Source organism: Pezoporus flaviventris, unplaced genomic scaffold, assembly GCF_033815535.1.
Source record: "Pezoporus flaviventris isolate CSIRO_AGI_PZ_B2104156 unplaced genomic scaffold, CSIRO_AGI_Pfla_v1 ptg000005l, whole genome shotgun sequence".
Taxonomy (NCBI): Eukaryota; Metazoa; Chordata; class Aves; order Psittaciformes; family Psittacidae; genus Pezoporus; species Pezoporus flaviventris.
The window spans coordinates 12,261,193-12,288,277 of NW_026892553.1; the positions used below are offsets into that span (position 1 = coordinate 12,261,193).

Consider the following 27,085-nt stretch of genomic DNA (forward strand, 5'->3'; position numbering starts at 1 on the left):
ATGAATGATACAGGATACAGAAATTTTCCAAAGAAATGGCTCTGCAGTGGTTGGAGCCTTGGCCTCAAGAAACAGGGTGCCCTTGAGGAGTGCTCCCTTATGCTCTTAGCTCCCTTTTCCAAAATTCATCATTCTTCCTTGGGCAGCTCCTCTGTAAGCTCTGCATTGTAGGTTCCTCCTAAACTTCACTGAGAAGCAAAAGGCAAGTTATGTTGCTTCTCTTTGGTATGAAATATAAATGTAGAACAACTCAGTCCTGAGTGCGTCTTCACTGGGGGTTTGTGCACCTTGGGCTCCTTAGCCTGTGTGTACGCCGGGTGCTTATCTGCACTCTGGGGTTCATCATCTGAACCTGGGGCTGGTTCTCTGCATCCTGGGGTTGATGTTCACCTGGAGCTCATTGTACCTGATAGGAGCTGAGTTGGTTCAGCTGCTGAGGAGCTGGCTCTGCCATTTCTGCTTTGTTCTCAGTGCTGAAGGAGTGCAGAGCTCATTGTTTCTTGTGGTAGTTCTGTGGGCTGACTTCACATGAAAGCATCTCCTGCTTTGTCTTGGAGGCTGTGTTGTGTTTTCCAGAGGGCACAAGCGTGGTAAAGCATCTGGAAGGAGCCGGAAAGTTAAGGTTTGTGCTGTTGGATAGTGGGACTTTCAATGAATAACAGTGTTTGCAAAAGATGTGAGGTTTTCAGTGGGGAACTGCTTTTTTGTTTCAAATGGAAGTCAGCTTTCAGCTAATATAGATTTATGCACTTTGGGATACAAAATCCTGCTTTCTGCTCTGTGCTATTTTTCCTCAATGCCACAGGAGGCTTTATTTTTCCCTGACAGCTAGCTAAAGGGCACGTTTATTTGACAACTCCTTCATCAGTGAAAAAGTAGAAAAGACATTAATCTAAGGCTATATGCAGCATAGTAGTACCAAGGAGCAAAACTGAGTACTTGAGAAAACAATAGTAAAATCTTCTTTCAGTGCTGTGGGGTACTGGGAAGTCAAACTTCTGTAAGTTAGTTCTAATGTATGATCTGTGTATGGAGAGAACTGCTTTTCAGGAATAAATGTCGTGTAAGTGGTAGGAGATCAAGGGGTGGGTAGGAGGAGGGTGGAGGAACTCGATGTGAAAGAAGTATGAGAAGTTAGGGCTGTTCTTGAATCACACGAGGTTAGCTCTAACTGCGGGCAGTAGCAGCATTGTAAGCACTGTCCCCAGGATGCAGTCTATTAGGTCAGCCTGGATTTTTAAATGATTTATATTGAAGCATCGTTTAGAGGTCTGGGTCAGGGTATTATGCACACCCGGTTCAAAGGCAGTTCTTGCACTGAAGATCTTCACAGGGAACGAAACTACATTGGTATTTCCTATCTGGTTGGTTATTGGCCTTGAGGGACTTCTTACAGTCTCAGTGGGACAAGGTATGGTAAGATGTGTGCCTTGAAGGGACAGCAGTCCTCAAGCAAGCAAGATGCTACTTGCTGTAGTTAACAGATGAACAGCCCCTGGAAGTCAGTAAGACTGTATGTCTAAGTGTAGGCATGTGGCTTATGATACTACAAGATGGGAAAATAAGCAATGAGAAGCAGGGAGAGCAGAGGATTCTGAACTTCTTGTGTACACTAGCTCAAGGCACAGCCCTGAGTGCCAGGAATGAAATCCTGGCTCCTCTGAGGGTTTTGTAGTTCTGTTACTGACTTCAGTTGAGTCAAGGTTTCCCAAGTCTTTGTTTCCTTTTTATAGCCTTTTATTATGATACTGAGTAACTGAAAAGGTTTGGGCTTCTGCAGATAAATCCTTTTCAGGCACTGTCTTTTTCTTGACAGTTTTAAATGTCAGTCTGTTCTTAGCTAGTGGATTAGTGAGGCTTATTGCAGGCTACGTTAACTTAGTCTGTATATGCAGATCTGCATTTATAAGTAGGATGGAAACATGTGTTAACAGTTTTACATAATGACAGGTAAAACACTCATCAGTGTCAGCTGTCGATGAGAGGAGTCTGAAAGTTTGTCTGCAAATTCTTTCCTGGGCAGGGAGAGCTCTCTTGATTTGCCAGGTGTTTGAGAAAGACCCCTCCATTTGGACAAAGGAAGGAAAATTACTTGGGTAAATTTACCTAAGAATTCCCACTGGCTGTGTTGTTGTGTTGACAAGTCCCACCTAAGATGAGACAAATCTAATTTGATTTCCATTAAAATGTAGTATCTGAGATCTTATTAATTCTTGTCTGCATCCAAGGCTGACGTTACTTACAGGAAAACTGCTTTAGCATTTTAAAAATCCCCACGACACAACCCAATCCCCAGATTTTTAATTACGTGGGATGCTAGAAATGGACCTTGAGAACAAGAAATCTGTGCTACTTGTAGGGGGAAAATGAGGCAAAAGGATAAATCCTTTAGTGACATGTTTCTTAAAAAATGGATTCTTTTGTCAGGTTTATTTTTACACCAGGAAGAAACTGTGCCTTTTACAGATGATGAACTTGTACCCTTCTTTGTAAGGCAGTATTTCTGGTATTCACAAGAAAGTAGACTAAACAGAAAATGTGAGTTAGTAGTTTCTGCAAGTTAAAGTGGAACAATCCTTTTTAATACTTAATTAGATTAAATGGAATCTTTACAATTTGAAATGCTTATTTGCAATATGCATGGGGTGGCAAGTATCTTAATTCATATTTCTAGTTTTGGATTGTGTAGTCATTTTATAAGAAAACTTGGGTACAAATACAGATATATTAATTTTGGAAAATAAAAAGACTATCGGGCAGGTAAACTGGGGCCTCCCTTCTTTGCATGTTATAGGGAAGAGTAAAGTTTCTCATTGTTAGGCGAGTGCAATGAAAAGCTGTGCTGATGGAGGAGACAAGAGAAGAATCCAGATTTCGCTCCTGTGACTTTGAGATAACAGGAGTTACACAGAAATGTTTGTTTAACTTTGAATACATGAAAGAGAAGAAATTTGAGTAATGCAGCCCATGGTTTTTTTGGTTGGTTTGGTTTTGCGTTATTTTCCATAGTCACATTGACAGTGACGTTCTTTCTGCAGACCAGGAATTGAAGGCAAAGTACACGTACTCAGAGGTCTGTTTTGTATGGATAGGAAGCTGAAATCTGCACCACTTCGTGTGTGGCAGTGCAAAGGCCTGAGTCATTTTGGTGTAACACTGAACAGCTTTTTCCAATAAGGCACGTTATTACATTTTAAAGTTACTCCCTCTGCTCCACTTGAGATCCCAGCACTGTTTTTTTCCGCTGCTCTAGGGATTTGTGTTAGAGTTTTAAGGAAACAATCCACACAGTGACTTTAAAGAAGAAATCCAATAATGGTTGTTTTGTTTGTTTAGACCCTGTGCTGCACCTTGCAGTAGCTGTTAACAGAGTGAAGTTATTGAAGCCGGTATCTTGTTTTCTTTATAGCCTCATGTAGAAGTGTGCTACTTGTGGGTGAGTGAGGGAGGGTGGTTTGTTTTTAATAAAAGGCTTGGATTATTTCTGTCACTTTGGCTTCACATTAGGGACGCATCTCTGTGCTAAACACCTGTGGCTTACCCTTACAAGATAGAAAGATGTAATGGAGATAAAAACTGGCATGTTTTAAGTACTTTAGGATCAAGTGTTTCTGTGGCCTCTGTGTTGGTAGCAAGGGAAAGCAGAGCCAGGTGCCCTCACAGAGGCAGTGGGTGACACTGGTTCCCTGCACAGGACTTCTGTGTCTTGTACTTTTCTTGTCAAGGACAGGTAGCAGAGAAGGCCAGCACAGTCTGTGCTCAGGTAGTAAAGCAGGCATACCCAGCCTCTCCTTGAGGGAAGCCCTGTGGCTCTGTTAATGTGGTTGTGTGCCAGATATGTAACTCTGCAGGTCAGAGAGGCAGGGGAAGCAATCTCAGATGCAGCAGTGCTTACCAGGAGTTTGACTGTTCGGATGTGCTCTTTCAAATATGATCATCAGCACAAAACAGTGAACAGGTTTGGAGTTCAGTGGTGCCGCCTTGCTCCTTCTTAAATGAGGCTTCCAATGTGGGTTACTTTTGGAGTCAGCAGCGTGCTGATGAAAGTAGCTGGTTGTGGGTTCAGTTGCTATTGCTTTCACCAATACGAGCAATGACACCCTCCGTTCCTACTGAGATTGAATTGATCTGACCTTATTGTGCTTAGTTTATCTGATTGTATGCAGTTTATGTTGATGTTTCTTTTTATGACAGTTACTTCCCTTTCCAAAGAAACAGCACTACTGTATTGCCAATGTTGCATCCCTGTGTCTGCATGGTTCTAGTGGAGCAGCATGTTAAATGCAGGCGTTTAGAAAACACATTTTTATAGCCTTCTAACCTTTGTATTCACCACCTAACAGTATACAAATGAACCTGGGGTTGTATGATGCAATGTCATGAGATGCACCACAGAACATGTATAGTCTTTGAAGTGAGTAGATGAGCTGGAGAAACAGCAGCTGAATTTAAGCTGCCAAATTAGTTTAGTGGGGGGAGACTGTGAAGCATTTTTCATAGACTGAAATGAATTGCTATAGGTAGCGATGCCCATGACCTTTAGATATTTTTGACAGTAAAGCATGACCTGTTCTCATGAGAAGAAAATTCACATCACAAAAGGACACTACTTACACTATTCAATCCTTTGATGTGTATAAGTCTTTTTATTTGGAAAAGTTGGTATGATTTCATCACAAGGATGCCCTCTGCTTTAATTCAATCTCCCTGACCTAAGTTCAAACCCATCACATATTGTAGCAACTGCAAATAATTCCTTTGTAGAGATTGTCAGAAGTGAAATGAGGTTAAGTCAAAACCCCACAGCTCTGCAGAATACACGACTAGCACATATGAAGGGATGATTGGCAATTGCTGGCCGGAAGTGTCAGATTTAAATTGTCCTTGGAAGAGTTGTCATCCTCAATCAAAGGTTCAGCTCAATGACAAGGAAACTGGAGAAGAGCCTGTAAGAACTGATCTCAACTTGAAAATGCTCAACAAGAGGGTAAAAGTTTGAGCAGATGATTTAAGAAATAGAGGAAATGTAACTTTCTCCCCACACAAATGTTAACATCTAATTCTACAGCTACTTCCACACTGGTTTTATCTTCTGACTTAGCCTTACTACCTCGGATTTTAAAAATACACAGAAGCTAGGCATGTAGGTTCCAAGTAGGATTTTCAAAGCACAGGAGAGGACAAGCTAGCTTGGAGGTATTCATGTAATACCTGTGTAAACTTCACTCATTAAAAGAAAGGGTAAACCGAGGGTCAGGAAATAGTCGAGTGGACTTCATCTCTCTTTCTGTCTGTTTTTTGAATAATAATGAAGAGCATCCAGAGAAAAATCAGAAAATTCTGTACCATACTTTTCCTGCCTACGTGTAGAATAATTAGAAATGATTCTTTGTGCAGTATATCCAGCTACCTTTACTAGCTTCTTTGCAATGTATCTTTCAAAGTTAAATTTAACTTGGCACCTTTCTCAGTGACCATTAAATCAGTTTGTTAAAGAGTCCAAAAACCTTTGATACTGATACCGTATTGCTGCAATTACTGCCCATGGTCCTGCGGCCATACTAAAATAAAAAGGCCTGCATACTTTGCTTTTAGGTTGATCCCTTAGAGGCTCAATCAGTTTCATTTCTGAAACCGGTGCTTGGCAGTGAGCCTGATAAATTCTGCTGGTATCAGGGCTGCACGTACTGGGTTCAAAAGCTAGGTGTAATGTCATGTTTGGTTATTATACCAAATCTTGATGTTTTAGAGTTCTGGTCTAAAAAAAGGAGTCTTCAAAGGGTACAAAAAGATACTCGTGGAGCTGGGCAGAAAACAAGCTCAAAACCAGTAGAACAAGAGCTACGGGGTAAAGATATTTTGGTTAGACTGAGTTACTTTAAGTATGTTCCTTGCAGTAGTAATGGAGGTTGCAGCTAGGAAAATGATCCAAGAAGCAAGGGGACATCAAGATGAGGCAGAGGGAGAGCACAAGACCAAATTAACGCCTACACTTTGCAAATATCTGTTGCTTTTTTCAGCATAAGGAAATGCAGTAAATTGCCCCAGAACTAATTCTTAGTAATTAAAACCTAAGTAAAGTATTTCTGACTGCCCTATAAGTTACTAATGCACAATGCTTAGAGCCTAATGTTGCACCCAGTTTTTAAGCTGAATGATAGAAAAGGCTGCAGATCTGACTCATCAATTCCTCATAAATTTATAGAACTCATGGATCTTTCTGGCTTTGAGATCATCTGCATTAGTTTTTATATGACATTTTCAAGCTTGGCTAAGATGCAGCTGAAGAATTTATATTGGAGAAGAACTGATTTCTCCATTTCCAGTGCCACAGAATTTCATGCTCCAACCTCCCGTTACGTCAGGCTGCCTGGAAGTGTCCTAGATTACTGTTATTATTTTGGTTAGAAAAGCAACACTCCTTTTTACTTCCAATTGCCCTTATAAATTATACTAGGAAATGACTGTCAAATAATAGGAAGCAATGTTTCGTTGGAAATGAAAGGGACGGAACTGTTAAAAATAATCCACTTCTCAGTAATTGTAGTACACTTCTCCAAGCCTTGCAGTAAGGGCACTGAGCCAGACAAGAATGAGAGCTGGGTAAACAGGAGAGAACAATTTTACCACTTTGTTAGTTAAGGTAATGTGTGTGGAAAATGGTAAGCCCATAATAATTTATCCTCAAGGTCTCTCTCTAACAGAGCCCTTCCTTAAAAGAGATTTTAATGATTTTCTGTAATTCCTGAATTCTGGGAAAAACTTAGTCCAGTGAGTAATCATGGAATTTGGTAAACTTCATCTTTTTGAGGGATTGTTCAACAGCACAGCAGTCTTACTTAAACTAGACATACTGAACTAATGCCCAAAGATTTTCTTGAGCGAATCAAGAGCAGCTCTGAGAATGAAGAGCACTGAGCTATCTTTCCTGAGTATTGGCTGGTGTAAATCCTTGCACTTGTGACTGTATATATGGTTTCTGGTTTTTATTGACTTTCTAACAGGAAACTTCTTGGCAGAAACATTTTTATCACTGAAGTGATTTTAAACATATATTGAATGGCTGTCTATAAAAAAATGAACGGCCTTCTTAAAGGTAATCACATGCCTGAGGATATCTGGTTGTAAGGCTTTTATTGTTGTCAGTAGGAAAGACAAAATGCTTTTCTACCATCAAAAAAATTAATCATTTGTTATTCAGCAGGTGTGGGAATAGAATTAATTCATATCCTCATTCATTTCTGCACTCAGATAATTGAAGAAAACATGAATAAGGTAGGCTGTTAGAAAAGGAGGGGGAATTGGAAGCTCTTGCTATAGATTAGCTGTCCTGCATGACCAAAACTGTGAATGTAATGAAGGTGATGTAGATACGACCTAAAGAGCAGGCTAATGTGAAACAAACCATAACCACATGACTGCACGCAACTGATGAGAGAGGCACCCTTGATTTTACCCTGAGTTAATCTGAAAAATGGAATAAAAAAGTATGAAGAATTATTCTATGCATGAGAAAAAGCATCAGTGGAATGATTTCATTATGGGAAAACAGACTTGCGTTTCATGGTATTGCTTTACAGAAATGAAAAGGCATCTCTTTTACAGCTATATATTTGCTTTCTAAACAAACTGGGTCCCATTCAGTCTCAGTTGTCTTGTAATTCTCTGTTGCTGATGCAGGTTGACCTTTTGCTCCTAAATTTAAAATCAAAACGCAACTCGTCTCTGTGGACAGAGATATAGCCCAGAACAGATGATAAGGTACTTGGAAATAATAGCGTAGTTTACATGCAGTTGTACATAAGAGATATAAGGTCAAAGCAGGATCTAAATTCAGTTCTTGGTTTGAGGAAAGGCTTCACTTCTTCATACATCTGACAACAGCACTGGGAGTTGATATTTCGGGTTGCTTCTGGTTTGGTGTTTTGTTTGTTTTGATTGTGTTTTTTTTTCATTCCTCAAAGTAAACAGATTTTGAAACAATATAAATAACTAAAGAGACAGCAAGCAAGTTTTAAGTGGAATGTATTATGTCTGGGTTTCTAAGGGCAGACAACAAGAAACCATGTTCACAAAGTGCTGCAGGAAGCTCTTTCAGTAGGTGTCTAGAGTACATCTAGCCTCCCTAATCTCTTTTGATTCCAAGTAGTGACTCACACTGATGTCAAGGCTAAACAGATACAAAAATGTTTTCAAGCCTGTGGGGGTATGAGAGGGTTTTAGTGGCTCTTACTCATGCTTTTGACAACTCTGACAATTGCTTATACCTCTTTCATTACCTCATTTGTTGGTTCAGGCACAGCACTGAATGAGCGCTGTTGTTGATTAAGGACCACAGCCATAGTCACTCAGCTTTAGGGGCTTGGCTGATTTAATGTTTATGCAGTCTTGAAATGTGAAGTATTGTTTTCCACTCTAAACCTGGAACTCTGAATTCCATGCATCTCTGGATGTATAACTGAAAAGATTGCTGCCCCTGAGCTGATTAGTGCCTTCCCATCTGTTTTCTTTTTCCTGTAAGAAAGCCATGAATATTTTCTGCATCAGACATTTTAGTTTCATTGTTATTAAAGCAGGAGTGAATAAATACTCTCTGCTAACATAAGTCTGATTCTTGGGTTTCTGCTTCGCCTTACAGAAGTTAAACTTCATGTGCCTTACATCCTTTCTACACTAGACAGTATGGACAGAGGAGCATTGGGGATGGCCATAATTATTTCTCTCTGGCTCTGCTACTATGGTACGTTGGAGGAAAGCGTAGGCTTGTGACAGCAATGACACAGCAGGTAGTGAGCCAAGGAATATCACAGACCTGCAACAAACCACTACTGAATGGATGTGGGAGGAACCTTTCATTCTGTGAAAGGCATCTGAACTTTCTTTCTTTGTGGGGTGATTTTTTTCTGTCATCCCCATCTCCCTTAATTCCAGTCACAAATGTAAAAACGCGTGTGTGTACGACTTTTCAGGGAGATTTTTTTGGTAAACAATTGCTGTGGTTTGACTAGATGTATTTAGTGACTTCAAGCTGTAGGAGTTGACTGCTGGACTCTGTGTGACTTATTTGATGCCATTTTCCTCCAGTGCTTAATGCTTATTACAGAGTTGACATATTGACCAGCCCAGCAAGAGAGCTGTGGTTCACCAGTGTCCTCCACTACATGCTTTTCATGTGGGTCATTCAGACTAACTTTGAATGTGGAGGATGTGCATCAAGTGCTTTGGATTAGCATAAAGCTGGTTAGGACAAGCTAAGGAGACTGGTAAGTGAAGATCCAAGCCTTTGGTGATGCTTGTGCTTCCCTCTGCTGTGCTGCTGGCACTGGGCTATAGGAAATACTTCCTAGCTCAAATATATAAAATGGGTTCTGGAGATCAAATGCAAAGAGAAATTACAATGTTGGGATGATTTATCTTTAACTGATAATTGATCTATAAGTTCTCAGCTTCATGAGGAGAAAGCTCAGGAATTTCTCACAGTAGACAGAATTGGGCCTGTGCAAGGGGTTATTAATTGTGGTCTTCTCTGGAAACTATGCCACTTGGTGGAAGTGATTTACCTTTTGGCATGATGTTGAAGGAACCATCTGTTGTACTTAAGATGCCACAACTGGTGGTAGAACAGAAAGGTGCTGGATCAATTATAAAAGCTTTTTAGGTATAGCCTTCATTAACGTTATAATAAATTTTCACTTTTTCTGGTTTTCATTAAGCTATTTAGCTTTTGGCTTAAAATATTTAAATTTGGATTATGCTTCTAAATGTAGGAGGGGAAAAAGTATGAAAGAAGTTATTGCAAAAACAACTCTTACTGTTAGCATTAAGTATTTCAGGTCCCCACTGGGACAGGAGACATGTTTTTAAGCCATTTTATGAGCTCTTAATAGAGCAGAGTCCTTCCTGGGAAGATACACTTCTTTCCAATGATGTCTGTGCTGTAGGTTTTACAGTGGTTTTGGGTGTTTTTTTCCTTTTTTGCTATTTACTTTATTGTCCAGAATTCTGTTTATAAACTAAATCCTTAAACCAGCACTTTTGTAGAAGGAACACATGAAAAATTTCACACTAAATTTGTCTCAGTATGTTTTGTTCAAGATGATTACCAGTTATTTTCTGGATGATCTGCTTAGAGTCAAGGCGTTAGAACCACACCTTTCCAGAAGCACTATTCTGGGTTGTACAACAATGCAGATTTTGATTTGGTGTAACAACAGCGTCTCACTTATGGAGTATGGTAAAGCAATTCTTAACACTTGGTCAGCATTTAAGATCTTCTGAACAAAGTAAAACCTTATACTAATCCTTCTAAACAATCCTGTGAGAATCACCCATGTTTGCATTTTACAGTAATGCAGAATGTGGGTACAATGTGACTCACCACAGGCTAGGCAGCGAGCAAGTGGTAAAGTAGGGATTAAAATTTGAAAGCCCCTGGCTCTCAAGCCTGTGCTCAACCCACTAGATATTACTGACTCTTCTAATCAAACCTCTGAAACTACAGTATCTTACCATCTGTTGTGCAGCTTTCCTTGGGGAACTTCAAGACACTCTGTTTTACATTTCAGGCTCTCTGAAAGCTGAATTAACAAAGAAGAAAAAAGATGCTAGAAGTGAACCAAAAATGCATACAAATAATGTGTTTATTCTTGTGTCGGTTTGGGTGTTGGAATCAGCTCCTTATTGAGTAAAAACAAAAGGTGTCTGCTATAGAGCACTTCAAATGTTCATCTGTTAGGGAAAATGTTATTTTTCATGCTGAAAACAAAAGGGCAAAAAACCAGCTTCATTATTTTCATCTTCCAATTGCCTCTGTCACACTCCTTTTGATTCAGTGACTTGCCAGAATTTACCCATTGGCACAACAGTTATTTTTAGACATGTTGCTAGATTTCAAGTAAAGCTCACTGGTGCATACAAATTATTCATTTAAGCATCGATTTGAAAATAATAGTAATAATAATATATATCTCTAACAGTGCATCAGGAAAGCATTAAATGTAGTCATTCTGGAAGCAGCATTGTAGCAGTAAGCAGCAGTTCATTTGAAGATCATTCACGTTTGAATGACAACAGAAAATGCAAGCCAAAAAGAAAGAAAAGCAGGAATTGAAATGCCTTTTCTGCACTGGCATGCAAAGGTTCCTTCAAAACACCAGCTTGCCCCTAGCAGCAACAACCTTGGAGCTGTGGAAAGCACTTGCTTCAGCTCCACTGCTGTTTTACAGCACTGTCTCAAAGCCAGTCAGCACAGAGAATGCAGACCACGTGCTGGAGTGAGAAGGGCACTTTTTGCCCATGTTAACTCATTATCAAGGTACCGGTGATCTCGCTTCTCCCCTGATGTGGAGCCTATCCTAAAAGCTGCAAATACTTAAAAGGAGGCACCCAGATGTTTTGACATCCCTCACTGTGCAGCATGACATTATATACGTTTGATTAACTCTTCATAGCTTTAGCACTGGCCAATGCTCCTGCCTTTTGCGATGCTCCTACATCAGTGCAGTGGTGAGATCTTCACACTTTGGATGAAGGTCTGCGTCCACCCCGGTCATAAGTGACTGAAGCTATCCTGCACTTCGCTTTCTTCAGCTCTCTCCTTACTCGTATAAACAGCTGTAAGCTGCTTAGCTACCTAAGGCCTGACAAGATGTGATTTTTATTTCTTTTTTAACCCGTCTCATTTATCAGCACTCATGCTCTGAAGACACTGGCTCTCCCTTGCTGCTTTTGAATTGTCCCTTGTGCATGTAATATTTAGTCTGCTTTGGAGCTGCTTCTCTCCTCCCTTAGCCCCCTGTGTGGAGGCTGCTGGCTTGGAGGAGTTGTACTGAGACCCGCGCTGCTGCTCGGTGTGGGAAAGTCTGTGAGAGTGGCTGCAGAGGGAGACCTAAGCTGGTGAGAAGCCCTGTGTCACACGTAGTGCATGATTCCTGGGACACTGTAGAGATCCATGGCAATAAGCAGGTCATGCCCTTCTCTGATGTCTTCTCTTTAGTTGATGTGCTTTACTTAGGCTTACAATACATTTGCCTGGTACTGTAAAATCTCCCAAGTGAGCAGTTTGGGGGACACTGGAAGCTATTTGTCCTTGTAATGTGGCACTGCATGAAGCTAATACACCATATTTTTCACCAGGGCAACACTGAGCAAAGGTGCTTCCCAAGGGCTGTAAATCTGTCTTGGCTAGAAACCATGTGCTCAGCCTATGCAGTATCTAGGACAGGAAGGACCCAGCCTGTGTTTGGAGCAAAAATGGCTTCTGCAGATTACTACCTACACAAGGTACCTACAAGTCTATGTTGCAGGAATTTGTTAGTATTTTCCAACTCCGGTCGAAAACTTGCTCCAAATGTACTTGACACCTAAAAATCACCCAGTCTTTGGGGACTATCAGGTAATGACTGCATCTTGTTTGGACAATGTGCTACATAATAGACAAACTAAAAAAGTTATTGATATTCAATAGAATCCACAAGGCAGGGCAGATGTATTTTTAAAGGGGTTGAACTGTACATATGTGCGTCTGTTTCTGCTGTCAGTAACTGTTTTATTTATGTCACTTATTGAGTGGTCTCTGATAAAATATTTACCGACTCACATTCATCTTTTTGTTTGTTTGGAGTGGTGTTTTTTTGTCAAAAGACTTGAAACAAAACATTTCCTCAGCCATACAAAATAATTTGGATGGCTGCCCTAATGACTCCACTTGGACCTAGTCTCCTAAAGCAAGGTTCTTCCTCACTATCTTGTGTATTTCTCAGGTCCCTCTCTCTTTTAAGGATTAATGATCTGTGAATTCTGTGATAAAAGCTGCAACTTGAACAAGAGAAAAGATAATTAAGAGATGTGCTTGGACAGCTGAAAAGTAAGGGCTTTCTGTGAAGGGGCAGAATGCCAACAGCTTGTGCCTGGCCATCAAAAGACAAGTCCCTGAGTTGTCGTGGTGTTTTTATGGCTACAAACAGGCTGTGTACCCAGACACCCGGCAGTTTAGTACAGAGATGCTCTGATATATTTTAATGTGGTGATCAGTTCTGACTGAGAATTGTAGGTCCCATCTGCCTCTTGTTACTGTTTGCTTTGGGAAGACATTTTGGATATGAAATGCCTTGGTGGCAGATTGCAGCTGACTTTGAGGCATTAGTGTGTACAAAAGAGGTCGTGCACTTTGTTCATTCAATTGCCTTATGTGAACACCCTTTGGGAGGATGTAGGTTTGCTGTAAAAACCAGAATCTTGCATTCTGGGGGGGCAAGGTGAGAGGCAAAAAAGATGAAAAAGCATGTTCTGCACGGGAGAGCATAGCATACACTTCCCTTTGGGGTGTTCTGTGTGTACTCTACCTATAGGAAAAGATGCTGTCTCCTGACTAAAGGAAGGTGCCTTATAAGTGTGGTCCAGGTAAAAGCAAAAGTAAACAAACAAAAAAGGCAAACTGAGCTCCTTGGACTCCTGTGTAGTCCATGTAAATAATTGCTTTTGTTGTCTGAACTTACCTGTATTTGAGGCCTGCCATCTTTCTCTCATGTTGGACTCTCAGTCATTTCTTTAGTGAAATCACAAGCTAAAGGGGTTGACTGAATGTAGTAATTCATGGCATTTCTAGAACAAAATGCAATGAATTTGGCTAGCTAGAAAAGATTTAGCCTCCCACATCAAATTAAATTAATTCAATGTCTTTTCCAAATGGGACTTCAGAAACAAAACTGAAGCCTTAATATAATTTTGTGGGAGTTCAGGTTCCCATTGCTGCATGTGCATGACAGTAATATTCAAGCCCGTTTGAAATGGTGGAAATGTAACACAGAGTTGGAAGAGCTCTGCCATAGTGGGTACCACTGCTGACCCAGTTTTAGCTCACAGGAAAGTACAGGAATGCTGATATAGGAAATACCTCAGTAGGTCACAATACCAGTGAATGTATTTTCACATATTCATATTTGAGACACAGCTTTGCTTTTCCTCAGACAGTTGTGGCTTCACTGTCCTGTTAAAGGACTGTCAGTAATTCTTACTCCCATTTTGTCACATTAGTCCTTCTAGGATAGAAATTTTCTTGGTTTTGTAGAGAGGCAAAGCAAAGGCTTCAGAGTTAAAATTTTACTAAAATTGCATTGCATAATTATGATGGCAGTGCTGTTTCATTTAATGGCTTTGTATTGGAGATATCTCAATCCATGGAAAGTTTTTAAACAGGAAAATACATTGAAAAAATTCTTGGAAAATTTTGTTAGATATGTTATTTGGCAACTATTCTTAGAATACTGAAAGACCTGGAGAGAACCAAATATACATAATGCATCAGATTACTTGCATTTACTGACAAATGCTGCCTAATACAGTTTTTCTAGAAAGAATTCAAATTTAATGTTAAACTACTTTAAAGAAACATCATTAAGGTTGCAAAATTAAGCAATCGAACACAAGGCTGCCAATGCAACCCTGATTCAGGCCCCTTGTGTTTGCATTATGATACAGTTGTTAATTACATGATCATGTACTGCTTTTTCTTTTTTTCCTTGATCCTCATTCAGTGAGCAGAATGAATAGCACACACTTAATGAGCAGCTATTCAGTATGTTTTCCCCATTGTTCGGTGTGTGGTCCCATGCTTTATTTATGGCACACTATTCAAACTCTGCTCTGAAAAGGAGTTCTGAATCTCTGCATGGGCTTTTTAACAGCAGTCACCACTGCAGTGTCCAAGAGCTTCACAAGCGCTAATGATGACTTTATCTTCACAACAAACCTGTGAGATGAAGCAGTGACAGCAGCTCAGGAAAACTGAAACAAAAGAGATAAAGGTCAAAAGTCTTCCACCAGCCTGGGGTGCTTAAGACCTTTAGCATCTGATTCTTTGGTGCCAATATTGCACTCTGTTTAAGAACAGTTTCTGTAAACTGCTTATGTCTCTACCTCTTCCGTTCTCTGAGTCTGATAGCATCTTTCAGTTGCCTTCATTATGAGACTATCCTTTCTCTTCCTATTCTCTTGGGTCTAATTTAGCATTGACATCTCCACTACTCTCTCAGATGAGCTTCAATGCTAGCACATGAGTCGTAGTTGTGTACAGCCATGTATGTCACAGTTATGTGTAGGAAAAGATAAAGTATATTTGCTGAGAATGAGATTATATGGCATTTTAAAGACTAAAACAGAGTGCTTTTTTAAAATGTGTTCCATTTATAGTTCTTCAGGACTCATAGTCTGGCCAGCTCGCATAAACTTTCATGAAGATGATATAGGGAATCTCTCTCCGTGTGGCATACCTCTTCAATTCCAAGTGTTTAGCATCTCTACAGCTTTGAAAAGAGATTTTAGCTGTTGAGAAGTTGATGGTGTGGTATACAGTATTTGGCCTTTTTGGTTATATTGTAATGTTTTCCTTTAGAATGATTGGGTTAGGTGGTGCACCTGATGGAGAAATGACTTCTTTCCTAGGGAGCGGATGAGCAGTGAGTCTGCTCATCAAGAGAATGTTAAGGAGCCTGAAGGGCATAGGAAAGCGACTGGAGAATCTCAGCATCTCTTGAAGAGTGACTGATAATTCCAAGATCTGCCAGCTGGGCTGTTCGGATAAAGGAAAACCTTCCCAGGGACCAGGTGGGACTGGGCAGAGTTTGCTTCCATTCTGTCATTAAACATGAGGCTGACACAGTTCTTTACTGTGCTGATGTGATGGGTGGGAGAGTGGAGTATACATCTCATTTCCATTCTGTTTTCTGTAGTCTTTTTGAGTTTTTCTTCCATCTAATTGAATTATTCCCACTTCTATCCTAATCTGACTTCTGACCGTTTTGGGGGAGCTTATGATGGAGAAAACTATCAAGATAGATCTCAAAGCTCTGACTGAAGGTCACAGAAGAAAATCCACACATGCTTTCTTCACTATGCTGTTAAGAACAGCTGAATTATTTTGGCTAAAGTTTGTATGTAATTCAAATCAGTTTGAGGTCAAGATGTGTTATGAAAATATCGTGTAGTCTGTACATGGGCTAACCTTAGGAGAAAGAAGACAGGCTCTTATAATGGAAAGACATGGAATCTTACTAATGCATAGAACTGCCAACTCTTAGCAATGCAAATGCCAGGTTTCAGCTAGCATAAATAGCAATGGCTGTGTGGACTTCAGAGATGGCATGTTGATAGAGCAGCTGACAGTCTTGCTAACGTATTTCCAAATAATATTTGTTAAACATCTAAGAGAGGAAAAAATAAAAAATAGTTTCAGTGCCATCTGTAAGGTCCCATTCTGGACACTAATGAAGAAATACAGCAGTTTCACAGGATTCTCTCACATGCGTCAAGGATATGAAAATATATGCGATGTTCTGTCACAGTTGCTAACAAAAGAGGGGTATTTATGCACATTCTTTCTCATCAGTGTAAATGCCTAGTTTTGCTCTCCCAAGTTGCTCTTTTACTTTTTCTGTGAGTTATTTGTGGGGGGAGGAAAGGGGGGGTGGTGGTGGTGAATGTTTTTTTAGTATTGAGTGAAGATGGTGATAAGATAGCTCTTCAGGTTGTGCTATTGTAATATACCATCTCATTCCGCATTTATGAGAAAGCCTTGCTCACAGCAGTTCACGCTGTCTGGAATCAAGTGCAAACCCAGATAAGAAGGCTTCATAATTCATGTTTTGGTGAAAAATAAAAGGTTCTTCAGCTCTGTGTTCATAGACTTAGCAGTTAATTTTGGTGTAGGGCTGTATTGATGGCAATTTGGAGAAGGGAGAGAGAGGCAAGAGAGACTGAAACAGGAGGACTTCTATTGAGAGTTTGGTTTGTAGATGAATTAATGGATCCTGAAGGTGTAGGAATAGGTTATCTACAAAAACTCTGATGGTGTCTGAAGGCATAGTGGAGTTCATAATGTTGCATCCTTGAAAGCAGGGACTCCTGCCTTGCCCATCTCCTTCTAGCCTATCTGAAATACTGACTATGATGAATTATCATAGCTGCAGCATTCAGATTTACCCTCTCTGGAAAACAGTCTGATTCCTTGACTATATGAGCAGACAGGCTGTCAAATGTCAGCTATTCTCCCTGTCATACAGGAAGCTGAAATTACCATTGAGATGTGTTTATGGATCATCCAGTGCTTCTTGCCAAATTCTTCCGTTGCAGTGGTTACCAATGAAGCCCAGTGGGTGATGAAGGGAGTTGAACTGGAGCAAGGACAGCCAGGTTCTTCATCGGCTGGGCACTATGTATTTCTTTTTTAACTTGTTTTCTATCCAGCTGAAGCAAGATTTTCTAGTGGTAGCAACCACCACATCAAATAATGGTGATTTAATTGCATTGATATTAGCCAAGATAGTTTTTTTTTTTTTCAAAGAAAAAGGCTGATATACCTGCTAATGTCATAGTTACACTGCTTAGGTCAAAGTGCTCACAAAGCCCTTTAATGGTGATGTGCCTGTTAAAAAATCAGACTGATTTAAGCCTTGCAGCTTTCTTATGCTTGCTTCATTAAATCCACTTGTAGTTAACTAATGCAGCATAAATTCATAGCCAAGTGTTTACCTGACTTTGGCCCACAGGTTTGTGTGTTTGCATTTCGGGTGGACCTGATGGGCCTCCTGTCCCTCTCTAGCTATGTGCTTTGAAAAACCCAGCAAGGAATCCTCTCTTCAAGGCCAGTAGTAGCCAAACAACTTGGACAGGTGTTTCCTTAAACTCTCCTTCTCCATCTGCTGATGTATTGCACACAGTTTAACTTGTACATTGTAGAAGCACCTCTTATAGCAGACAGTGAAAAGCCATTATAATCTGCCAGTTGCGGTGTGCTGTTCCATCCTGCACCCTGATCACGCATCCTAATGGGCAGTGGCATGGTGGGCTGCCTGTCATGCTTTGCACAGGCAAAGCTGCTGCATCCTGCCAAGAATTACAGGGTTCAGTGTATGATACTGGAAGCCTGTTACAAGCCTTGTGTGTGCTGCTCGCAGGAGAGGACAGTGAAGTTTTCTGTAGTAAAATAAATTACTATCAAGGAATGTCATCTTTCAGAAAGTAGTCTGTGTGCTGTGTGTTGTTTGCTCCAGCTACTTTGCCAAGAACTTTTGCATTTACTGAGTACCCATTTGGAGAATAGGAAAAGGAAGGAGTAACAACTCGTTCTGATGCTTGGAGCAGGGCTTTGGGCTGTTTCCTCTCTGTCTATCTGCACATTCAGAAGTGGGGCAATTCACTTGCTGTGGTGCTTGTGCAGTAGAAAATCTAGACAACACTCCTCACAATGACCAGTTCCCTGGCACAGCTGATCTTTCTGTTGGTAGCATCTGGCAGCAGGATGGTCAATCCTAAGTGCCTAATATCTTAGATGTGGGAAATTTGTCATGCTATCTATCCAGAGACTTTAAAGGGAGGCCCTTTTTGCCCAGTCATACTCTTCCCAGGCCTGTCCCATAATTCTCACAGTGAAGCATTTTCCAGCTTGCCTAACTTGTATTTTTTCCTTCAGGAAGGAAAAATGTCCAACTGTCCCTTATTTGCGACTGAAGTCCTTCTGTAGCGTAAGGGATAGTTTTTTTCTCCCTGGGATGGGGGGATTTTGGTATTGTTTTGTTGTTTGGTTCTTTTTTGTTTTTCTAATACTCCTCTAGAAGAGATTCTCATCTAGCCACTACTACTTGTAGTACTGCTTGTACCCAGCTTAGGTTTGGTTAGTGCTGGTGGTCAGGAAATTGGTAAGGAAGAGTCTTCTTTCGTAAAGCAGTCTTCAGAGTTTGGTGGCCAGAAAGGAAATAGTAGGGCCAAACTCTTCCTCTTAAAACATCTCTGCCTGAGCCATGAACAGTAGAATCAAAAGCTTCATTGAATTGAATGGGATTAACAGCAGCACCAGCAAAATTAATGACTGCACCTAGTAGCAGCAGCAGAGAGGGCTAATGTACTGTAGGAATTTGTCTCTAAATGCAATAAAATATCTTTTTAGTAGGTAACAAAAATACTTGACTGAAGAAGGCTTTCTCCCATGGTTCTGCAGCAGGACCTCTCTGCACTCTTCTTTAGCAGTGGAGGTGGCTAGGGAGGTGGTGACAGGACTTGAACAGAGCTGAGATGTAGTGGGACTGAGCAGCCTCCTCAAAACCTTCTCAGCAACTGCTCAATTTTGGCTGTAGCCTCAGCCCTTCTGTTTATATCCTTTAATTTGGGGTTCCCTGGAGTGTAAAAACATGTGAGAGTCACCTTGAAAAGGCAAACAAGGATGCAAAGTGTTTTAAGTGTGTATGTGTGTGATGTTCCAGAACCTTCTTCACAGATAAATTTATTTTTTATTCAGAAGGTGGCTCCAAATGGTCTGTGTCAAAGATGATGTTTTCTGTCAAATCTTTATTGGAGTTTTTAATATTTATGAAAAGAACAGACTTCTGTAGGAACCATACTGGGATAGCTCTTCATAAGTTACTTCAAAAGGCTTATTTTGTTAGCTTTTGAGTTTTTCCTGCTGGGATTATAATGGGTTAAACAATCTTAAAATACTCTGTTTCTTTGTAATGTAATTGAGAACCCTTAATAGGCGATTAGTAAAAGAAGTTGCTGCTGTGTTGTGCTCTGAACACTTGGGCAGCAAGATGAAGGAAAATGAGTTTCTGGCGTCTTGCCTCCTGGGTGGCTGGCACTTGGTTTGGGACAGCTGCCTCTGAGTCTAGAGTGCATCTGACTTTATTTATGTGGGATAAATTTTGTTTACCTGTTAATTTCATAATGGAGGAACAAGATGTAGAAGGAAGCTGATAAATTTGAGAGCTTCACTCAAAGAAGGAAGCTTTTCCTCAAAGAGCAAAATTGAGGGTGGTGGGGCAGAGTGTTGTTCTGGTGATAGGTGAAGGAGCACGGTTGTCCATATGAACCCTGTATGTCACTTCTGAGCTGGGGCCACGGTTTCTGTAGCATCAAGTTCTGGGACCTGGAAGGGAGCATACCTGAGCTCCCTTTCAAGCTGTGCACTTCAATTTCCCTCTTCATGGAAACCAGGGGTGCTACAGATTGGTGGAGGAACTGACCATCTAGCTTTTGCCCTAAAATGGAGGTTAGACAAGATGTATTGTTCTTCCAGACCTTGGCTGACCAGAACCACTTCTGGTCTCCTGAGTTACACATTGCTGTGGACACCTGAAAGGTGTCTTCTCCTCCTAGGGGAGAGAACCATAAAGCTCAAAAGTGGTTAGCATCACTTGGTCTCTCCCTTACTGAAGGGTGTGTTGTCTTAAGGGGGAATTTCTCTTACAATCTGGTCCTTGCTGAACAGATAACACATTTTCTGTGATTTTATTCTGGGTCGCTGCCTAGCAAGTGTAAGGAAGGGTAATGCCAGGTCAGTCAGTGTTCTGCCTTTCTGTCAGTTACAACTTCATTTTACTCATGGTAGTTACTGTGTATCACTTTTTTTTTTTTTTCAGTGAGATATTTAGTAATTATAATTTTTAGTTTTTTCATTGAACATTGGTGTTAAATCTGACAGGAACATTGTAAACAGAACAGGAAAGCCAGGCACTAACTCCATTCAGATGAACATGTACATCCTCAGCACAAATCTGCATCGTACCCTGTCCTAACAGTAGAATTGTCTGTCTGCACCAGTGGATAAAAGGAGCTAATCCCTAGAGCCAAGTATCATAATTCTGAGCAAATCTTTCAAATTCTTGCATTGGGTATCATCTGCTAGCTACTGCTGGGGAAAAAGGTCTTGCTGTGCATAAATGTGCCATCACTTCACCTCTGAAAATAATTAATGCTCACACACAGTGAGGCCAATAAATAAGCTGTATTCAATATAGGATTTGCTCTCAGAACTGCACAGTTCATTGCCGACTGTTGTTTGGCCATATATCTCTCCAGGCCGCATTGCCAGCTGTGTTTGGTTTGCTGTTTTTTTTTTTTTCCCCTACTAGTACAAATGCATTATTACTTTCTCTGGAAACTTGGGAAAGGAAAAATATTTTAAGCAATTTCAGGTAATGGTGTTTCCCCAGGATAATCACACTTTGATGACACTAAAGGAACTTGTCTGCAGTTTCTGCTCTGTTAAATCTCAGAGGGATGATTAGCGTCTGGTAAAAGTTCCCTTGCGAGCTGTTTTTTGTTCTTCATGTACTGTTATCTCTTTACGATAAAGCTCTGAACATCTCCTACCACTGCCACTCCTCAGTATCGGCCTGCTCGGAGAACCAAGGGACAGATACTGTTTTTATGAGGTCACTGTTCCTGGTAAAACACTTCTAGCCTGGTGAAACAAGATCATGGGCTGGTCTGGAAAACTGAAAAAGTGAACACAGAGGCTGATTGCCGGGGGAAAGCGGCAGGGGAGTCCTTGAGGAAAATATGCTGCTACAGAAAGATGAAATGCCACTATACCTGTTCTCATCTGCTCTGCATCATCCATCCAAGCGTGGAGCAAGGCTGGTGACAGCTCAGCTCTTGAGGAGGTTTAGTGCTGCTCCAATTTGGGACAGCAAGACACTCCAGCCAGAGGCTGTTAATATAGTTTGAGCTCTTGCCAAGGTTTGTGCCAAAGGAAGTCCCTGATGCACAGTTAACCTTACATGTTTAAAGTATCTCTAAGAACTTGCTGAATCTTTCTACTGTGAGGATTTACCCACTTAAATGTTTACTTTAGAACATGAGCACTAAGGAAGAGGTTTTGCCTCTGTTCTATTCAGGTGTGAGCTTTACAGAGTACTGTAATCTTTTAATGAGGAGGGGGACAAAATAAGAGAGGGGATAGGCATCCAGTGTCTAGTACTGCATAAGTATGTTAGACAGTCACTAGGGTTTCTTTCATGTCTTGTGTCACATTGTAACTTGACTCTGATGTGACATTGAAAAGCCTTAAGCCTTTTATGAGTTTATTAACAATATTATTATGATTGCTGTCTGTGAAGACCAACAATATTTTGTGTTCAGCTTAAATCTTATTTCTGCAGAATGCTAGTATTATCATGAAGTAATATTTTTTCTTGGGTGGGGAAAATGAGGAAAAATAAGGAACAGTATCATATTTTGAGGTGAATTTTAGAGAAATTTGATAGTCACCACATATAAATTGTATCATAAAAATGTCATATACTTTTATCTCATCTATACCTTTGTATTCAAATGTACTAAATCTAAACTTGCTGTTTAGAGGGTCACTTAATCTGTTTTCATATGGCTTTGCTTTGCCTTTTTAATCAATACATAGAGTTCTGTGAAGGTACAACTAGAATGAACTATGACCAAAGCTCTTCCTTAAATAATCAGTATGACAGAAGGTTGCTCTGTCTGCATACAAAGAAAAATTTTCTTCCTGTGCTTCAGATAGGCTAAAATAAATTCTGTATGTCTTAAGATTGAGAACTGGAATTTGACGGTAGAGCATGGCAGCGTTTTCCAGCCTAAGACTTCAGGAGTGCATTCATGGCTCTGCACAATAATCCTCATGCAAATGATCCTTCTGTAGTTACTGCAAACTGCAGCTCCTCAGGAGTGCTCACAATTTCTGAAAAGTCAACACTTCCTATTTAATTAGAAGAAGGTCACTGAATGATATTATGAAGAAAAATAAGTAATTACTATTATATAAATAATCACAGAAAAATATCTGTCTATAGGCCCTTTGCAGTGTTTGTTCAAAAAAATCATTCCTATCACTCAGAAAACTGGTTTTTACTGTAGGATGTAGAAATAGCAGAAAAGTAGAATAAAGAAATAATCATCTTTTGGGGCCGTGCTTCAACTTTTCATACATTCAAGACTGACAAAATAAAGTATGTTCTCTAACTGTGGAATTATTTTCATAGATGAGGAAAAGTGACTGAAATGTTTCTCATCTTCCAAATGATGTATCTGTACCACAATTCATTACACTATATAGAATAGGAACTTAGCAGTTTCAAGCAAATGCTTATACTGAATTTCTGTTTATTCGCAGTTAGAGGAATGCCTCTGAAAGATAATGTTGGAATTATCACTTGCAACGGTAATATTTTCAAAAGTTTAAAGTAGTTGATTTAGTTACACTTTTATATTTCAAATATTTTGAAATCAGTTTTACTGTTATTTCAGCTGTCTACTGACAAAAAATTATGAAAATCATATCAACGTTTCCAGGATTTGAAGTAGGAGTAGCCACAGAGGGGAAAAAAATTTATTTCTCAGCCAAGTCTATAATTGTTTTCCCACTTAAAAGGAACTAATGTACTGTTGGCAGTATACAAAGATTTTGTCTTACTGCGATGTATCATTTTTGTTCTGTTAGGGAGAGGGAGTCTATTTAATTTGCTGTCTCACTTAAGTGATATGTATGAATAACTGTGGATGCTACTGTGAATGCTGTAGCTGTTTCTGTAGCAACCACCTATTTTTTGTGTCTGTATTTTCATGTTTCTTTCAAGGAATTTTTCTTTTTTTTTTTTTTTTGCAACAGTTTTGTTCTCAGAAGTGTTTCTTGAGTTATTTTTATGTTGTTCATTTGCACGCTGTCATATGCAACAGTCCACCACGAACAATTGAGAAATAGTCGTATGAATTACCAAAAGCACTATGGCAGTTATAGTGGTCTTTAGTGATCCTCATGCTTTCTGTGATGAGTGGAAAATTACTTTTTCTAATTCCTCTTTTTCCTTTTGAAAATGGTAGACTTATCTGATGAAAAGTTACTTTCACAGTCACTGTGACAATCATCATTTGTGCAGTGGTATAACTCAGCCGATTCCAAATATAAGTAAAACTTAAATGGAGCTTTAGATTGTGATTGCTGTTTGCTTTGCATTGTTTGTTTATGTGCACTGGGATGACATTTCCTGATATCTTAGTGCTTGATAAATACATGTCATCATAATTTCTTTTTCCACAGTAGGTATGGTTGAAGATTTCAGCATGGATTTTGGACTGCTGCCGTATACAGTGAAGGCTGTGGGGGTGGTTGTGTGATTTTTGGGTTTTTCTTTTTCTTTTGTTTGTTTTTTTCAAAATGATAAAAGATCCTTGTTGCCCGAGTGCTTGTGGGAGAGAGTGGTTTTGCTTTGTTTCTGGAGCTGTATTTTCATTTTAGCAAGTCTTCTAAAACAGGTTCAGAAGTCCCTTGCTTCAAGTCGCCTTGATGATGGTGAATAATCAAAACATCTGCTTCCCTTCATCCCAGTTCCCTCTTGCTTTCAGATTCTCCATCCTCAAACAACAGGCATGGGGATTTTTACAAGGTAGTTGTGTTGAGATGACCTTGTCTGGCTGCCAGATGCCCACCCAACTGCTTTCTACTCTATGTCCCCAACAGGATGGAGGACAGAATAAGATTAAAAACCTCATAGGTTGAGGTAAAGGCAGGGAGATCGCTTGTTGATTACTGTTGTGAACAAAACAAACTTGACTTAGGTCAAATTAATTTATTGCCATTTAAAACTAGAGTAAATGGTAGAAATAAAGGTAAACCATATAGTGCACCTTCCTTCCCCTGTACAGACTTGCCTTCGTTCCTTTACTTCTGCCTCTTCTGCCTCTGTCAGCCCTGAGCAGTGCAGAGGTGGGCATGGGGGGGTAGTTGTCTCTCTGCTGCTCCTTTCTCCTCCTCGCGTTTCCCTGCTCCAGCATGTGCCCTCCAAGGCTGCAGGGGAAGCTCTCCTTGGGACCTGGGGTGCCTCCTCCCTCCTCCTGCCCAGCCCTTGGTCTTTCTCATGCTTTTCTCCCCACCGACAGCATTTTGCTCTTTCTTAAATAGGCCTTGCCGGAGGTGCCACCAGTACAGTAGTTGATGCTCCTTTTTCTTTAATTACTTTATTTTTTTAATTATTTTTAAACTTTTTTTTTTAACAAATTTTGCCCACTGTTTTCCCCTGTGGGTCTGCCCCAGAGGATGTTCTTGGCTCCAGAGCAGTTGGCTTCTGTTTCCAGTGCCTTGTCCCATGCCAGGTCTTCCTCCACGCTTGTGCCTGCAGGTCAGACTGTCACACAGGCTGCTAGGAAGCTTGTCTTGACTTTTTCCACTTGCAGACTGTGAAGCTAGCAGATTTGCAAAGATTCTTAAGGTACCTCCTTATATGCTAGGGATGACATGAAGTATTTTAACATGCTGAGTGTCTGACATGAAACATCAGTTGTAATGACAAGCATGCAATTCAATGCACACTTTGGGCTCTATGAAGGAAAGAACAGTAGTGGTTTTCTCAAGTGGCTTCAAGTATTTTAGCCTGTTATAATTTTTGAGATGTTATTTGCTCTTAATATTATCTACCTTTCTATAAAACTTTCCTAAAAATTATCTATGCATTTATGAAAATGGAAATATATTCATAAAGTAGACATATGAGGCTTCAGAGCTGACACTTTCAGCTTTCCACACAGGCCAGGTGTATCATTCGTTACACTTCTGGGGAAGCTGAGGCTTGCAGATTAAATGACAAAACAAGTCTGTAGTCAGGTTAGCTGCTATCCTTAATTAGACTTGATCTGCTTAGTACTTTCCTGCTAATAAAGTTAGGAGCTTTTTGGTATTCTCCTGTAATCTAAAAAAGCATCAATATTTTTGGTGACAAATGGGTGTTGATTACTTCATGAAGATTGATTAAAGGCTTTAAATTTGCTGGACTGGAACATTGTGTTAATGTAGCCCTGCTAATAATCATACAACTTACTCAAATCTACTCTAATTTTAGGCCTATGATACCAATGCTTCTGCTTGCTGGTGACAGTTAAATCCTCATTGATATTGGTTAAGCCATTTGGACAATGTGATGCAACAAACATGATGGATGGCTTTAATTTGATATTCTTAGACTGTCTTTGTTGCTCCTGCACCAGTGAAAACTTGCTACAGAATTAAATTAACACTGTATCTCCTTTGTGTTTGTATTCCAATAGCCAGAGGGCCTGTAAGCCTGCATTAAAAAAATAAACAGAAACTTCTTTGTACTGTGATGCTGGGGGAAGGAGTAAATCTGAAACTCTCCATTAGAATGTCAGTGCCAATAGCCTAGGTCTCATTGTTTCCTCTTATAGCTGCATACATTATGTCTTTTGCTAGGAGGCAAAAATATTGTATTTCTGCACATATGTATGTACTTATATTGCTGGAAATAATCTTTTGAGGGAAATGTTTCCTTTTTGTGCAGATGGTTCTAAAATGTCCCATATTATAAGAAAATGGTGAAATAAAAGCATTGGAAAATATAAACACATCATTACATGCTTTTTACCTCATTTTGGCTTTGTTTCTCATAGTAGCAACTTGATCAGTCCCAAACTCTGTACTCTTATACAATGTCTTTGTTGGTCTGAAAGAATGCATTAACTTCTCATTCACATGGCCACTCCTGTGATGAAGGGCTGTATCGCTGTGTAAGCAAACATGGCAGGATGTCTACATCTGTTGGGGCTTTTTGGCTCAGTCCAAGCGACTGTTACCAAGTTCAGTGAGAAGTTCCAGTAATTTGTTTGAAAAAGCCTCCTGCTAAATCCGTTGGTTTGTAGTTACGGCATTCCGGGATTGACAGACGAGTGGTGGTTTCAGAACAGGCTTTCCTAGGAATTTTTCTGACACTATGACTGGGAATGTGTGTGTTTCAGCACAGCCTGGTGTTATGCAGGGGGTGCAAGTGAAAGGCAGTGGATAAGCCTGCTATCCACAGGTAAAACACAGGAAGCCTTTTTCTTCTTTTCCTTTATTTTCCCTGTGTCCTCTTCTGCTTTTTACACTTTACAGCATAGCAGTCTTACTCCATGTGGGTGCGGAGGCTTCCTGAGACAGGAGAGAAGCCATTTCTGGGTTCTTTCTTGTAGTGCTGATTGAACCATCAGTCAGCAAATACATCCAACTGGCATGCGGTCTTGGTGGACTGATAAGTCATCTGGCCCACTTGGTAAATGGCATGTCCTTATGAGAGGTCTCCTGAAAGGTGAAGTGCTTTAACTAGTTGTTGGCAATGTGGTGTTTAATCTGCCAGCATTTATGCATTCCTTTTGAATTTAATTGATCACCTCACATATCCACTTTAGTTAATGTCTGAACCCAGAGATGCATTATATAAAACAAAAAAATATTTTCTTAAGGATCTAATAGGAATATTTTTCACATGAAATGATCTTAATTAACCTCCCAATTTTT

The 27,085-nt window shown here is 40.1% G+C and overlaps 1 long non-coding RNA gene across 4 annotated transcripts in view; it reads left to right on the forward strand.

Moving 5' to 3' along the window:
• The first annotated feature begins 446 nt into the window (after positions 1–446).
• LOC133265214 (uncharacterized) overlaps positions 447–27,085 on the forward strand; it is a 77,888-nt gene continuing 51,249 nt past the window's right edge. For all 4 annotated transcript variants that reach the window (XR_009741891.1, XR_009741890.1, XR_009741892.1 and 1 more), the window contains exon 1: positions 447–622. This is a non-coding gene — a long non-coding RNA (uncharacterized LOC133265214). The remainder of the gene's footprint in view (positions 623–27,085) is intronic.